Here is a 13186-nt window from a genome sequence, read left to right on the forward strand (position 1 = left end):
TGCAATTTTTATTTATATATTATGTAGGTTAACATCCCCACATAATGTCGCGGCATGCATTAGCGCTACGGCGGTCGCTAATTGCGCATATCGGGATGTGACCCAATAAAGAGACAAAGGCGCACCTGCTGATTTTCCACACCCGCTGTAGAATGATCCTAATTAGTCAGATGCTCTACTTTGTCATTGACGTCCTCCATTTTTAACGAGGAGTCACCCCGGGATGCAGATGGCACATTTGTGCTAATAAAGCAAGCGCGCGGCCGTCCCGGCCTGTTGCGGTGTGCGGCGGCGTCGACGTCAACGCGCCTCCATCCGGAGTCGAGCATCCCATCTTCGTGTGGAGAGCGGGAGACGACAAAAAAAAAAAAAAATGGAGCGAGGTCAGAAAACTTGCTGATGGCGCCGTTTGTTGTTGTCAGCAATGCGGTGCAGGATTATTGCGTGTACATGCTTGGACATACATCACGCTTGTACTTTGGCTCGCGTGTGTGTTGAGGAGACAAGTCTACATCAAATCTGGCTTTTTTTTTTTTTTAATTTGACCCCCCTCCCCTTTTTTAATTTATTTATTTATCTTTTTTTTTTTTTTTTAACAACACTAAAAGTCCAAAATAACCATTCTGAATAATATCGCCTTTGTGGAAACAGAATTGAGAAGCAAAGGGGGCGGCCATTTTGCCACTTGTCCAGATAAAATGACATCGCAGTTTGGTCATGTGACCTTTGCACGCTGACAATTGGTCATTACCTGTGATGTCATTTTCAGTAGAGTGCAAGTAGCAAAATGGCCGCCCCGTGAAATGAATACAATTGCGTGTCTGTGTATATATATATATATATATATATATATATATATATATATATATGTAATCTCAGTAGGTGTCTTGGTTTTTTTTCATGCTATGACAGGACCAGTACTGTACATGTTTCTTTTCAAATTAACAACAAATGAGATGGAACATGAAGCAACATATTGCTAAATTGTATTATAGTGTTTTATTTTATTTTTTTTGCCATTTTTTTTAACGTTTGAGTAGTTACTGGTAAAACTAAAACTTTTTATACACAAAATTTCTTCCAAAAAAAAAAAGTATACAGTATATATCTTGTGAATTGAATCACGGCTTCGTTGCATATGAAAATAGTTTAGTCAGCTCAGCGAATGAATTCTACCCAAAATGATCATGTTTTGTGGCCGTAAGCGTCTCTATAACGCGCGTATCCTTTGGAGGCCTTCAAAAAGCACTGAGTGGCCAGCTTGCCTTTGATGGAGCGAGTACACTGAGCGTGATTGTTTTTAAGGTGATCTTGGCTGCAAAGTGACATTATTGATCGGCCGGCGCGCACGCACACGCGCGCACGCTGCGAATGTGATCACTGTGTTGTTTTCTCACCTCCTCCACAGTCAAAAGCGGCACTGGAAATAATCAAGATTTTTATTGGCTTCGCACTAGAACGACGGCTTTCTCGGAAAAGGTGTGGTAGCAAATGGGATTTATTTACCTTCCGCTCGCGGAGAAGGTTGCGGAAAAGTCAGATTTCTATTCAAATTCTTTTTCTTTCTTTTTTTTTTTTTTTTTTACCGTCAACATTTTTCTGTGAATAATAAGCAATACAATGTGCACTGAATTGAATGAGAAGGTGTCAAGAGGTTGAGAGTTTTGGTGCCGGGAAAACGCTGGAGGGCCCAAGTGCAGCCAAGCAGAGAGTCAGAATTTCTTTTCAACAGACCAAAAAAAAAGCCAACAAGGAGAACGGAGGCAAAAATACTTCAAGTCTGAACAAATCCAAATTGTGTGTATCAAAGAAACCGCACCACGGGAAATGACATACTTATATACGGTAGTATACCTATACATAAATAATGACCCTTACATAGATTGAGTAAAAACAGGGAACGAGCTCACACCCCTCCCCCGAACACACATTTTTATTCAGGTTACAGGTTAGTCTAAAACAAAAAAATTAATTAACCAAGTGCATTAAAATGCATGAGATTTTATTTATCTATTTATATATATATATATATATATTTATATATATATATATATATATATATATATATATATATATATATATATATATATATATATATAATGTTTTTTTTTTTTTGGCCCTGTGTCATCTGTGATAGCCCCAGCATCACCCCCTCCCCTCATCCCCCCCCCCCCCCCCCTTTTCTTCTTCAGAAAGACTGCTTTAGAGTGACTTTATGGGCAAAGTATTTGCACCCAGTGATGCTTCTCATCCTTGGTTTTTATGTGGAATTCATGCACATTCTTTTGATGTGTAGATTTCAAGGGGGTGCGCCAAAGCAGGCTTTTTTTTGTGTTCGACTTCAATAGTAAGAGGGTGTGCAAATTTGTTTTGTTTGGAGACTCTTGGCTCAGCGTGATGAGTTATGGCCGCCCGAGGCGGCGGCTGAGAAGAATCTGGAGGGAGGTGGCAGGCAGGCGGGCGGGCGACCGATTAAAGATGATATCGTGCGGGGATACACGTTGGCGGCCAAGTGGACCGCGGCCCGCAACTTCCCCAGTGGAATAATGACGAGAGGAGCGGTGCGCATTCGGGTCAAGTTCGTTGTGGCTGACAAGGCTTTCATTTTTTTTTTTTTTATTGCGCAATGGGCTGCGCTTCTTTAGCACAGGGGTTCTCGAGTGGGGGTACGCACGTCATTTCCATAAATTGTAAAATAATTCCACAAGGGCTACATAAGGATGTGTTTGCACAGGCGGTCAGTCTTTCAAGCAACCAATGAGTCTGCACCCAAATTTGCATTATTTCTTTAATTGGCTCTTGGCCAAAAAACGCAAGATAGAAGTTTTCAAGTTCCCTTATTAAAGACTTTTTTTTTGTAAATTCAACCTCTGCAAACACTTTGTTTTACTTGTGTGTATGTGACAGATGAAATCTAGACAAATGTTAATGAAAACCATCTTCTATTGTTTTAGGGCATACAGTTATAAATGAGAACCGACATCCGCCATTTGAGAGTCATGTAAAGCATGCCGTACAGTGGGCACGATTGCTAATTGCACTCTCGTCCCCATTAAACATGATAGCGTATTATAGCCCGGGGTTAAACCTCTTAGCTGTCTTTGTTTTCGTGTTACACTTATATCACCGTGTTGTGTTTCAATTGCAGTGTAACTGTAGACCCACAGACATGGTGCTAACAAAGTGGAAATACTAAAACAGAAAAAAAGAATGACTATGAGTGCAGGCAGAAGTAGACCAGCGCCTGACGAATGACGGACCAGAAAAAGTAAGCAAGTTGTCCGCCTCTGATTGGATGCGACGCGCGCACCGAAACTCACCGCGTGCTCTCCCTCACAAGCCATAAGGCGTCTCCTGGTTCATTTTCGACGAGGACACCAGCAGGATAGGGAACCGAAAAGAAAACGAAATCCCGGGGAGTGAGAAATGAGTTCCTGTGGCGCAGTAAATAGTCAAAGCAAAGAGAGGATGAAGTGCACGCATTAATCCCAGAGTCAGAGCAATCTTGTAATCCACTCACTATGCTAATTGCCTGTTCTTTCTGCAGCAAAGGGGCCTTTTACAGGCCATTAAATGGCACTGAGCGCTTGACAAAGGATCACCAACACACGCGCACCCCCCCAGCACGCACCGCCGCCCATCTCTATTTTACACTCAGTCACTGTTGCACGCCCACACGCCACTCTTTCAAATAAAAAACGGCAGAAAATAAGCGGCGCCGGGAGCCATTGTTTATTTTGGAGATATTGGCGGCAAGGACGTGAAAATTGCGTTCCCGCTGCGATGCGAAGGCGACAAATGGTGCGTCTTTGGAAACGGGAGGGGAAAAATGCACCTTTTGATCTCTGCGTGCGCTCGCTTTTGTGTTGCCGCTGAATTATGTATGACGCGCTGAGTGCAGTTGTCCATAGACGCTTGTGCAACAAAGTGGCGACGTCACTTTTTTCATAGGCGGGAATGGTACGCTAACAAAGGGAGAGGGGGTGCATCAAATCAAGCTTTTTCTTGCAAGTGGAAAAAAAGGTGATGCACAAGTTTATGCTTTGGGGATTTTTTTGTTACTTGTACTCAGCGTTAAGTGGGCACGCGGACCATCTGTGGCTGTTTTTGGCGAGGTGGTGCGCCAAATTATACTTTTTGGGTTCTTTTATTCCGTATGAGGAGTTTGTGTGTTTATTTTTGACTCTCCTTTTCCGGAACTTAGTTTTCAATACAGAGGATGTGCACTAACCCGGGCTGTTTTTGGCAAGGTGGTGCACCAAATCACGCTTTATTTGTAGTTTTTTTGGGAAGTTGAAAAATATTGATGTACCATCTTATGCTTTGGGCATTTTGGTTACCTGCACTTATTGATAAGCGGGTATGCGCACCATCGCTGGCTTTTTATGGAAAGGTGGTGCGCCAAATGAAACTTTTTTTGGTGGTTTTACTGATGTTTTTTTTTTAGCTTACACTTTTCATAACTTAGTTTTCTATGGAGAGGAGCTGCTATACAGAGAGATGGTGCGCCAACTCACGCTTCTTTTGGTGAGGACGGGGGGAATCAAATTATTGGTGTTTTTCTTTTTGCAAGATGAAAATAAAGGTGACGCACCAATTTATGCTTCGGAAGTTATTTGTTAGTTGTACTCATTGTTACCAGGGAACGTGCACCATCTCTGGCTGTTCTTGGCTCGGTGGTGTGCCAAATTAAACTTGCATTTTCTGTAACTTTGTTTCAATGTCGAAAAACTGCTCTAAAGGGAGGCTGTGTGCTAACAAGCTTTTTTGGGGGGTGCACCAAATTGAGCATTATTGAGCAAGAACGCATTTAGCAATAAGTTCTTTCATGTTCAACTTCATTTGCTCTTCATTTGAAAAGAAAAATCTCCACTTCCTGTCATGGCATTAAAGGCGCTTATCTCGAATGCCGTTAAACCTTTTGTTTTTTTTTTTTCCTTACACTCACCTAAAACGGGCACACCAACTGGCTTTTTGGGAGCGGGTCTACCATTTAGACAAAAGTAGTGTTTTGTCACCGTCGTGACATGAATAGGGAAATGAAAAACCTTTGCTGCACTTTCACTTCCAGCACAGCTCACCATAGCGTGCCACCTGGCCCCGCCTCTTAAAGGCGCACGACTCGCAATAAAGCCAGCTTAAGCCTAAGCGGGTGATGGGAGAGCGCGGCCACCCCGGTTCCGCCGCCGCCATCCATCACGGGCCGGGTTCAAGCGCCGGCGCGGACCGTGGCTTTTTGCGCCCCCCAAAATTAACAACAAACTAAAGGCGGCCGATCGATAGCTCGCGTCTGGAGAAATGATGAAGCGCCACTTCACGAGAGGGAAAATCAATGTCGCTTGCTCTCTCGTGTGCCTCCATCTTTCTTTCTTTCGCACAACTTCAGCTCCAGCTTTATTGCGCTTATACGCGTGTGTGTGTTTGGGGGGGGTGGGGTACGCCATTTAATGTTCCTTTTCTTTCTTCCCTTTTAGGCCATAAGGAGCCTCCGCCACTTTGATGTGTGAGCTCAGCGATGGCCCCGCAGTGGAAGTAAGTAAGTGTGGCCGTTTCGCCATTTATCGGCCCGGGACGACCTGCTCAGGTTTTCGCGTCGGCTACACCGAGGACTTGAGCCAGAACCGTATTTCGCTATTTAGATATCCAATGGATGCATGAGGGAATAAGGATGACGACGCAGGTTGAGTCTGGCCCTTTAAGAAAACTTGCATTGTGGCCAATGGGCAAGGGCGTGCAGGGAGAGTTAGCGGCCGCTCATCAGCTCAGCTCGTCTTATTCCACACATTTCATTTTATTTATGTACAATGTCTGTTGAGGGAGGGGCCAAATCTTACTTTGCGGAAATCACGCATTTTTTTTCATTGTGTGTGTGTGTGTGTGTGTGTGTGTGTCTAAAAGTAAATAATAAACAAATACATGTAATAAAATGATTGCACTATACTGTATATACGAAATAGTTAAATTGCATTGAGTAAATAGATTTTTTTAACATGTATTGCACATTGAGGTATATTATTGCACACGATAATAACAAGCTGTTATTATATTATATTTATTATATTATATAAATATGTCAAGAAGTATTGGAATACTAACCGCATGTAAAAATGAATTGTAACTATCGTAAACGGGGCGAATCAAATGCCGTAAATCATAATACGTTTGATTATCAGGATACAACGCAACACATTTTTAGCCATTTTGAAGAACTTGCAAAAAGACACGTCCATCCTGTGTCCTTTTTTTTTTCCCCCCTTTTTAATTCTTCCGCAGTGACAACACTGCGAGCCTTTGAAAAATAATCCCATTATGTTTCCCGGGCATTACGTTAATAAAGTTCTCGGAGCGTAAAATCGGAGCCCGTGGAGCTCGACATTAGCTCTGGTTGCGCGGCGCCTGTCCAGTTCAAGGCCGAAATAAATAAGTAAGCCATCTGAAGAGAAGAAATCCGAATGAAGCTTGTGTTGAGAGTTTTGGCCCCTCCTGCGTTCTGCTTCTGGTTTTTCCGTCCGCATTCAGGAGACCCTTCAGCCGTACATAAAAAAAAACGTAGCGCGCTAGTTTATGGTGTATTAATTGCAGTGAATTATAACCCATCTTCAAGTGTATGTATCATACGTTAAGTGAAGTGCACTACATATAATTTGACGGCGCCGAATGCATCTTCATTTGCGCGCGGCAATTTATTTGAAGTGGGCCATATTGGAACTGGAGTGTATTACGGCTTGTTTTGATTAGATCGCGCCTTATTTGGAATGGATATTAGCTGCGTCGCACATTTTGCACGCAATTTGCCATTTTTATTTTCTAGGCTTCGGGATAGCCGAAAATGCGATTTGGAATTAATTTGGTTAGGTGTTCCACTGATCCAAATTAAATATGTTGCAGAATAAAAAGGGCACTTATGTTAAGCTTAAATGTTTTTTTATTTTTTTATTCCAGCAAACATTTACAATAGGGGCTCCTTGGAAATTCTGCTTTCTAAAAGGGGTCACTGATTCCAAAAACACCTGTCCTAGACTTATAAAAAAGTAATACAGTGCACCCCCAGTTTACGACGTCCCTGCCTTACATTTTTTTCACTTTACAACGTGGACTGCAACATTTTTCGTCCCCTCTTTACAGCATTTTTCCCGCTTTACGACATCAATAACTGTCATGACCTTAGGGGTTGGCTGTATTTATGTTGTTTTGCCTCCCTCTTCAGGCGTTTTTAGGTAATTGCTCTTATTTTCTGGTCCCATCAAACTGCCTGCGCTGCAACAAGTCACTAAGATGCTGACGATTTTGCCTTACGATCCCAACCCCGGAACGGATTAATTTTTTATAGCGGGGGTCCGATATGTACGCCAAATGTTTTATCTTTTGGGGAAACAAAAAAAAAAAGGATCAGTAAGACTCCTTTGTGACAGCAACCGTGTTGCACTTTCCCAACACGCTATCTGAGGGAGGAGGCCGTCTCCTCCCATCTCGCGTCCGCCGTCAGCATCCCGCCGAGGTGACTCAGCAGTAGTCCGAAACCTTGACGCCTCCTCCGGAGATGAAAAACGAGCGGAGGTACGTGGCCGGGGAGCTCCCGTGACGCTTTTGTCCTTTCTTCACCCGGCAAAAAAACAAAGTAGCGTGTGTCCAAACTTTCTGATGCTCAACTGCAGAGAAGCTCGGGTGATTCGCGGGCCGGCGCTTCGGACTCCGAGCTCCAAGAGGATAAAGAGCTCTGACCTAATTAGCTGACTTTGTTAAGTAAAAGTGCACAGACACCCCCCCCCCCCCCCCCTCTCGTGTTTTGCCTCTACGACGTGATTACAGCTTTAATGAGCTGCCGGGAGACCCTTTGTATCCTTACACTGTATGCAGCTGTTCTTGATTTAGTTCTTTTTTTACACTAAGTACTATAATTCCACAAATATAGACGCACTTTTTTCCCCAACAATCAAGGCCAAACTATGGATGCGTCTAGGCTAGGGCTGCACGATGAATCAAACTTTAATCGGCGATATTGACATTTAAAAAGCCAGCTACCGTATATATCAAATCAAGCACTTTGTCATCCTACCACCAGGGGGTAATGTTTCCCACATGTTTGCATGACAAAAGCCTCTGCTTTTCACACCCTAATACTATATTATTTACCAGTGTGAAATGGCATTGAGTTTCTCACCTGATTCCCTATAAATACAGAGCTAGCTGTCAATTGAGGCCTGTTTTAAAAAATCGGGAAAAATGGAATACATTCGATTTGAAATGACCGAAAATAACATTTTGACTGCTAATTGATTCAAATTTGCTTCAAAGTAAATGCTTGGTTCTAAGTGGGCTTAGGTTTCATTTTTTTTCTAATTGGTTTGCACTCAGCAAGCAAGTTAAGTATTTATTTTATTTATTTTAGTTTCTTCTTGTTATTTGTAAATATCAAGCCTTGAAGCCTCGTTTATATACTGCTTGTTGAAAAAAAGGGCGATAAATACACATGACCAAACATGACTAATCGTGATTTCGAGAATCGTGCAGCCCTTGTAATAATAATTAAAAAAAAACAATCATGACCCTCCCCCCAAGTGGGATACTCGTTTAAGAGTTGTTTGTGTAAGAAATGAGACCGAGACAGTTTCACTGGTGCCACTAGCAAGACGAGCAGCCAAGATCCTTGGGTAGCAGCATGCTTTTGTTGTGTTTTCATGCTTGTGCCACTTTTTTTTTTTTTTTTTAGCTGGGCTGTGTACCCCCTTTTCATGTCTTGTCTGTAGGGCTGCAGCTTTCGAATATTTTGGTATTCAAATATCCTACTGAAGATGTATTCCGATAAAAATAAGGAAATATATTTTTACTTGGTGACAGAAGAATTATGAATACACAAGACAGTCAAACACAATTTGATGTATTACAGTAGACTCCTGGGTTACGGCGTCCCTGGCTTACGTTTTGTTTTCACTTTATAAAGTGGTTGGATGGATGGATGGATGGATGGATGGATAGATAGATAGATAGAAAGATAAAACGTTAGCTAGCTAGCCTAGAAAGATAAAGACAGCTAGCATAGATAGATAGATAGATAAAACGTTAGCTAGCTAGCCTAGAAAGATAAAGACAGCTAGCATAGATAGATAGATAGATAGATAGATAGATAGATAGAAAAAATAGATAGATAGAAAAAAAACACATCCTGTTAGCAATTGAACTTGATGTTAGTACAACGGAGTGCTGTTAGCAAATATCTTTCGTACGTCAAAAAAAACTTTTTAGCCCGTCGGACGTATAGCAAATCTGGCGATCGGCAAATCGCTCGCCCCGGAACGATGGCGAGAGTTAAACCCCCAATGCTGCAGCGTGATGAAGGCTTGATTTTCAACCCCCAAGTCGTCGTCAGTAGCGGGCCGCCCGCTCGCCCGCCTTTGCGCTTTTTGCTCCGAGGCTAATCACGCCGCAGCCAGATGATCAATGGCGCTTTCCGCGGCCAAACGCTCTGGCGGGCTTAAACAAGCCGCCTGTCACCACGCAAAGATTTTCTGCCGTTGATGGCCGAGGATTTTCTTTGACTGGAGCGCCTCGCCGCAGACGCTCCTTCCCACGCAATCTCGGACCAGGAGCGAAAATGCAGGGAAACGTCTTCTGGGGATTTTTCTTTTCGCTCCTGTAGTTCAGCCGGAATCCCTCCGATATTGTTCGCGTTGTTGACGGCCAGTTTTGTTTGTCACAGGGGGAGCCCGAACGTTACTGAGGCGTGTCGATCTTCTCGACCTGTGGTTTTCTTCAAGCCAGTGTTACGTGATGGCCCTTGAATACTTAACGGGGTTTTTGCATGCATTAAAAAATGGAATTGAATGCTTTTTGATTCCGTGAGAAGAACAATAAATTGTTCTTTTCAAATTGAGGGGAAAATAATTGGAATTTTAAATGTGGTCGTCATTTCTCGACAGTAATAAAAACGGATCATTTTAGACAAGTTACTTGTGACGTCTAGAGACATCAAAGGTCCATTTTTTTCACTGGTCTGGCAGTGAATGAGTTACCGTTATTCCCCAAATATAGGACGTATCGGTGTATAGGACGCATCCTTAAATTTAAGGTAGCTCATCCCGTGACCGTAATTATTGTAAGTAAGAACATGGCCTAAATAAAATGTGCATCCGCGTGTCAAAACTTATGTGGCTGACAGATAAAAAAAAAAAAGACATTTTTACGTTACCGTTTTTAGAATGCACCCATATTTTTGACCTTTGTTTTAGGGGGAAATAATTTATATACATATATTCTATTCGGTAATTCATTCCATTCACTTCCATTAACAACTATATAATGTGCGTTTTGGACTATAAGGAATAAAAAAGAAAATAAAAATGAAACACAAAAATCTATTTTTGTCATGTATAGGCCTCTACAGACTATAAGCCGCAGGTAGATGGAAGTTTTTTCAATTTTTGTCATCCTATATACAGCAACATCATGCCTAGAACATACTGAACACACAAACATGTTTAGAAATAATAGTAGCACCAACATTTTTAACAATACCAACACTCTCGGATTGTTAGCCTACTGCACTAACACAACAGTAACACACCTGCTTGCTAGTGGAGAGTGCCCCCTAGTGACGATTAAAACAGCAGTAACTCAAAATACATAAGCCACGGGGTTCAAAGAGTGAGGAAAAAAAATGCAGTGAAAATCTACAGTTAGTCGAAAAAACATTTTAACCGGGTTGGTAATGAATGAATTGAATATCAGAAAACAATTCTCTGCATTACCTTTTCAAACGCCTTGATGATTTAAAGTCCTAATCTCTAATATCCTCATACAGCACCTTATCAATTTACCATGATATTTTTCCTGATTAGCTTTAAACAATTGTCCCATTTGGTTTTAAACCATGAGCGTCTGGGGGGTTGGGGGGGTGAAAACGCCTCTATTCTTCTTCTTCTTCTTCCATTATCCCGGCATGAATTTAATCAATTTTTACGCAGGGGCTCCAAGCAGCACCTTGGGAAAAGGTATCAGGTAGCGAGCGCCAACTGAAGGATTCGCAGCAAAGCTTTAATGATGACTTAACAACAGGCGCAAAATAAATAAATAACTAAAGCAAAGCGCCTCTTTTCTTCATACGGGAGATGAAATCCTCCGCGGATGGAAATGTGGATGGCGAAACATGCGGGGAGGGAGGCGAGGAGAGATGTAAAGGAGTGAGGGAGAACGTGTTGGGAGGAGTTGTGACAGCCAGCTTGTCAAAAGTCCACCATGAATCTTGCACGCTCCCAGCACACGCGCACGTGCGCCCACGCGCTTGCTCAATGGAGACCGCCCATGTGTGGATGGAGGAAATAATGCATACATTCGTAGACGATGTGGAAATTTAGATGTTTAGATAAACGGATGGATGAATGGATCCATGAATGGATGAGTGGGTTGGGTAGCTAGTCGATGTGGATCAATGGGTGACTGGATGATACGGATGGATGAACATGCGGAAGGACAGGTCGAGGGATGACGCGGGTGTACATGTGCGGATGAATGAACAGGCAGGAGCGCTTGGAAGGATGATGTCGGTTCAGAAATTGATAGATGATGTGGATGGATTGATATACGGAATGATTGACACTTGAATGGATGATGTGGATGAATAAATGCATGGGTGATGTGGATGGATGAACAGAATGGACAATTGGATGTATGATATGAATGACTAAATAGATGGATGAAATGCTTTTATGAATTACTTGAAAGAATGCATGTTGGATGATGTGGATGGGTGATGCATGGTGTGCAGCTATACTGACGGACAACTTGATGAATGATGTGGATGAACAACGAGATAGATGATGGATGGGTGTATGATGTGGATGTGTACAGATGAACAGTTTGATAGATGGTGCGCATGAATAAATGCTATGTAATAAAGAATATGGATAGATGAATGGATGATGTGGATGTATACAGATGGACAGCTTGATGGAAGATGCGAATGAATATATGGTCTGTAATAAAGAATATGGATAGATGAATGGATGATGTGGATGTATACAGATGGACAGCTTGATGGAAGATGCGAATGAATAAATAGATGGACGATGATGTCTGATGATGTGTATAGATGTTTTGATAGATTAATATAGGGTATGTAATAAATTATATGAATGGATAGATGGATGATGTAGATGTATACAGATGGACATCTTGATGGATGATGCGGATTAATAAATAGATTATGATGTTAATTTTGATAGATGATGCGGACTAATAAATAGATTATAATGTTAATTTTGATAGATGATAAGTATGAATAAAAGGTATGTACAAATTGATGTGGATGGATGGATGTGGAAGTATACTGATGGACACCTTGATGAATGATGCGGATGAATAATTGTCGGATTGGTAGATGATGTGGATGTGTGCAGATGTACAGTTTGATAGATGATGCAGATTTAATAAATGAAATGGATGGGCGGATGGTGAAACAGGCACCAGGGTACCTTCTCATCCCGTCGTCATTGAGGTTTTCTGCAAAAAGACGGCAATTTTCGACATGTTCGTCTTCCGTCGGCGTGACATTGCAATCTAGCTCGCGAGGGCCTCACGTGGTGGCCACCTCGGTGTCGCCTGCATGCTTCCCTTGGGGGCAGAGCCAGCCGAGAGATGGCCACGCCGACCTGATTTAGTTTCCTCTCTTCCATCTCACTCTCGCCCGAGACGCTTCGAGGGCCATTTTGCGGCGAGGGCACCTCTGAAATGACACCGCGGTCACGGCCCGCTAACTTGAGCGTCGCCATTTTTCACCATTTTGTCAAATTAATTTGGCGCATAATTGCCTTCTTGATGATGCGTGGCGGCGTCATGAATACTCATCGAAATGGGCCCGGTTACCAAGCGCTTAAGAGGAAACGGCGAGCGTCCATTTTCTGTAGCGCCCGTGTCGAAGCAAGACTGACCTGCTTGGCAAGCAATCGCCGTTGGCTGGTCACGGATCAACTGCCCGCAGTTGTGCCCAGTCACTCACCCCGCACTACTCGGGGCTCTTCTCGGTCAAAGACAATGTCATGGAAGTCCATGCCTACCTTTTCCATCAGCGAAGGTACTATCAGACGCAGGTGTTAAAGGGGAGACCGCCACCGTGTTCATCTGGGCCCCCAAATGTCATCTCAAAGGCATTTGTGTCAGGTTCGGTCAACCTAGAACATAGAATAAACAATAC

The 13186-nt window shown here is 42.7% G+C and overlaps 1 protein-coding gene across 4 annotated transcripts in view; it reads left to right on the forward strand.

The window, feature by feature from the left end:
- mgat4c (mgat4 family member C) overlaps positions 1 to 13186 on the forward strand; it is an 86325-nt gene that overhangs the window by 20540 nt on the left and 52599 nt on the right. For 2 of the 4 annotated variants that reach the window (XM_088417884.1, XM_088417887.1), the window contains exon 3: positions 5475 to 5536. The gene's annotated coding sequence lies outside the window, so the exon portion shown is untranslated. The remainder of the gene's footprint in view (positions 1 to 5474; positions 5537 to 13186) is intronic. The other 2 variants (XM_088417883.1, XM_088417885.1) reach the window with 1 other exon arrangement.

Source organism: Hippichthys cyanospilos, chromosome 6 (genome assembly GCF_059441005.1).
Source record: "Hippichthys cyanospilos isolate Australia breed blue-spotted pipefish chromosome 6, RoL_Hcya_1.0, whole genome shotgun sequence".
NCBI classification, from domain to species: Eukaryota; Metazoa; Chordata; class Actinopteri; order Syngnathiformes; family Syngnathidae; genus Hippichthys; species Hippichthys cyanospilos.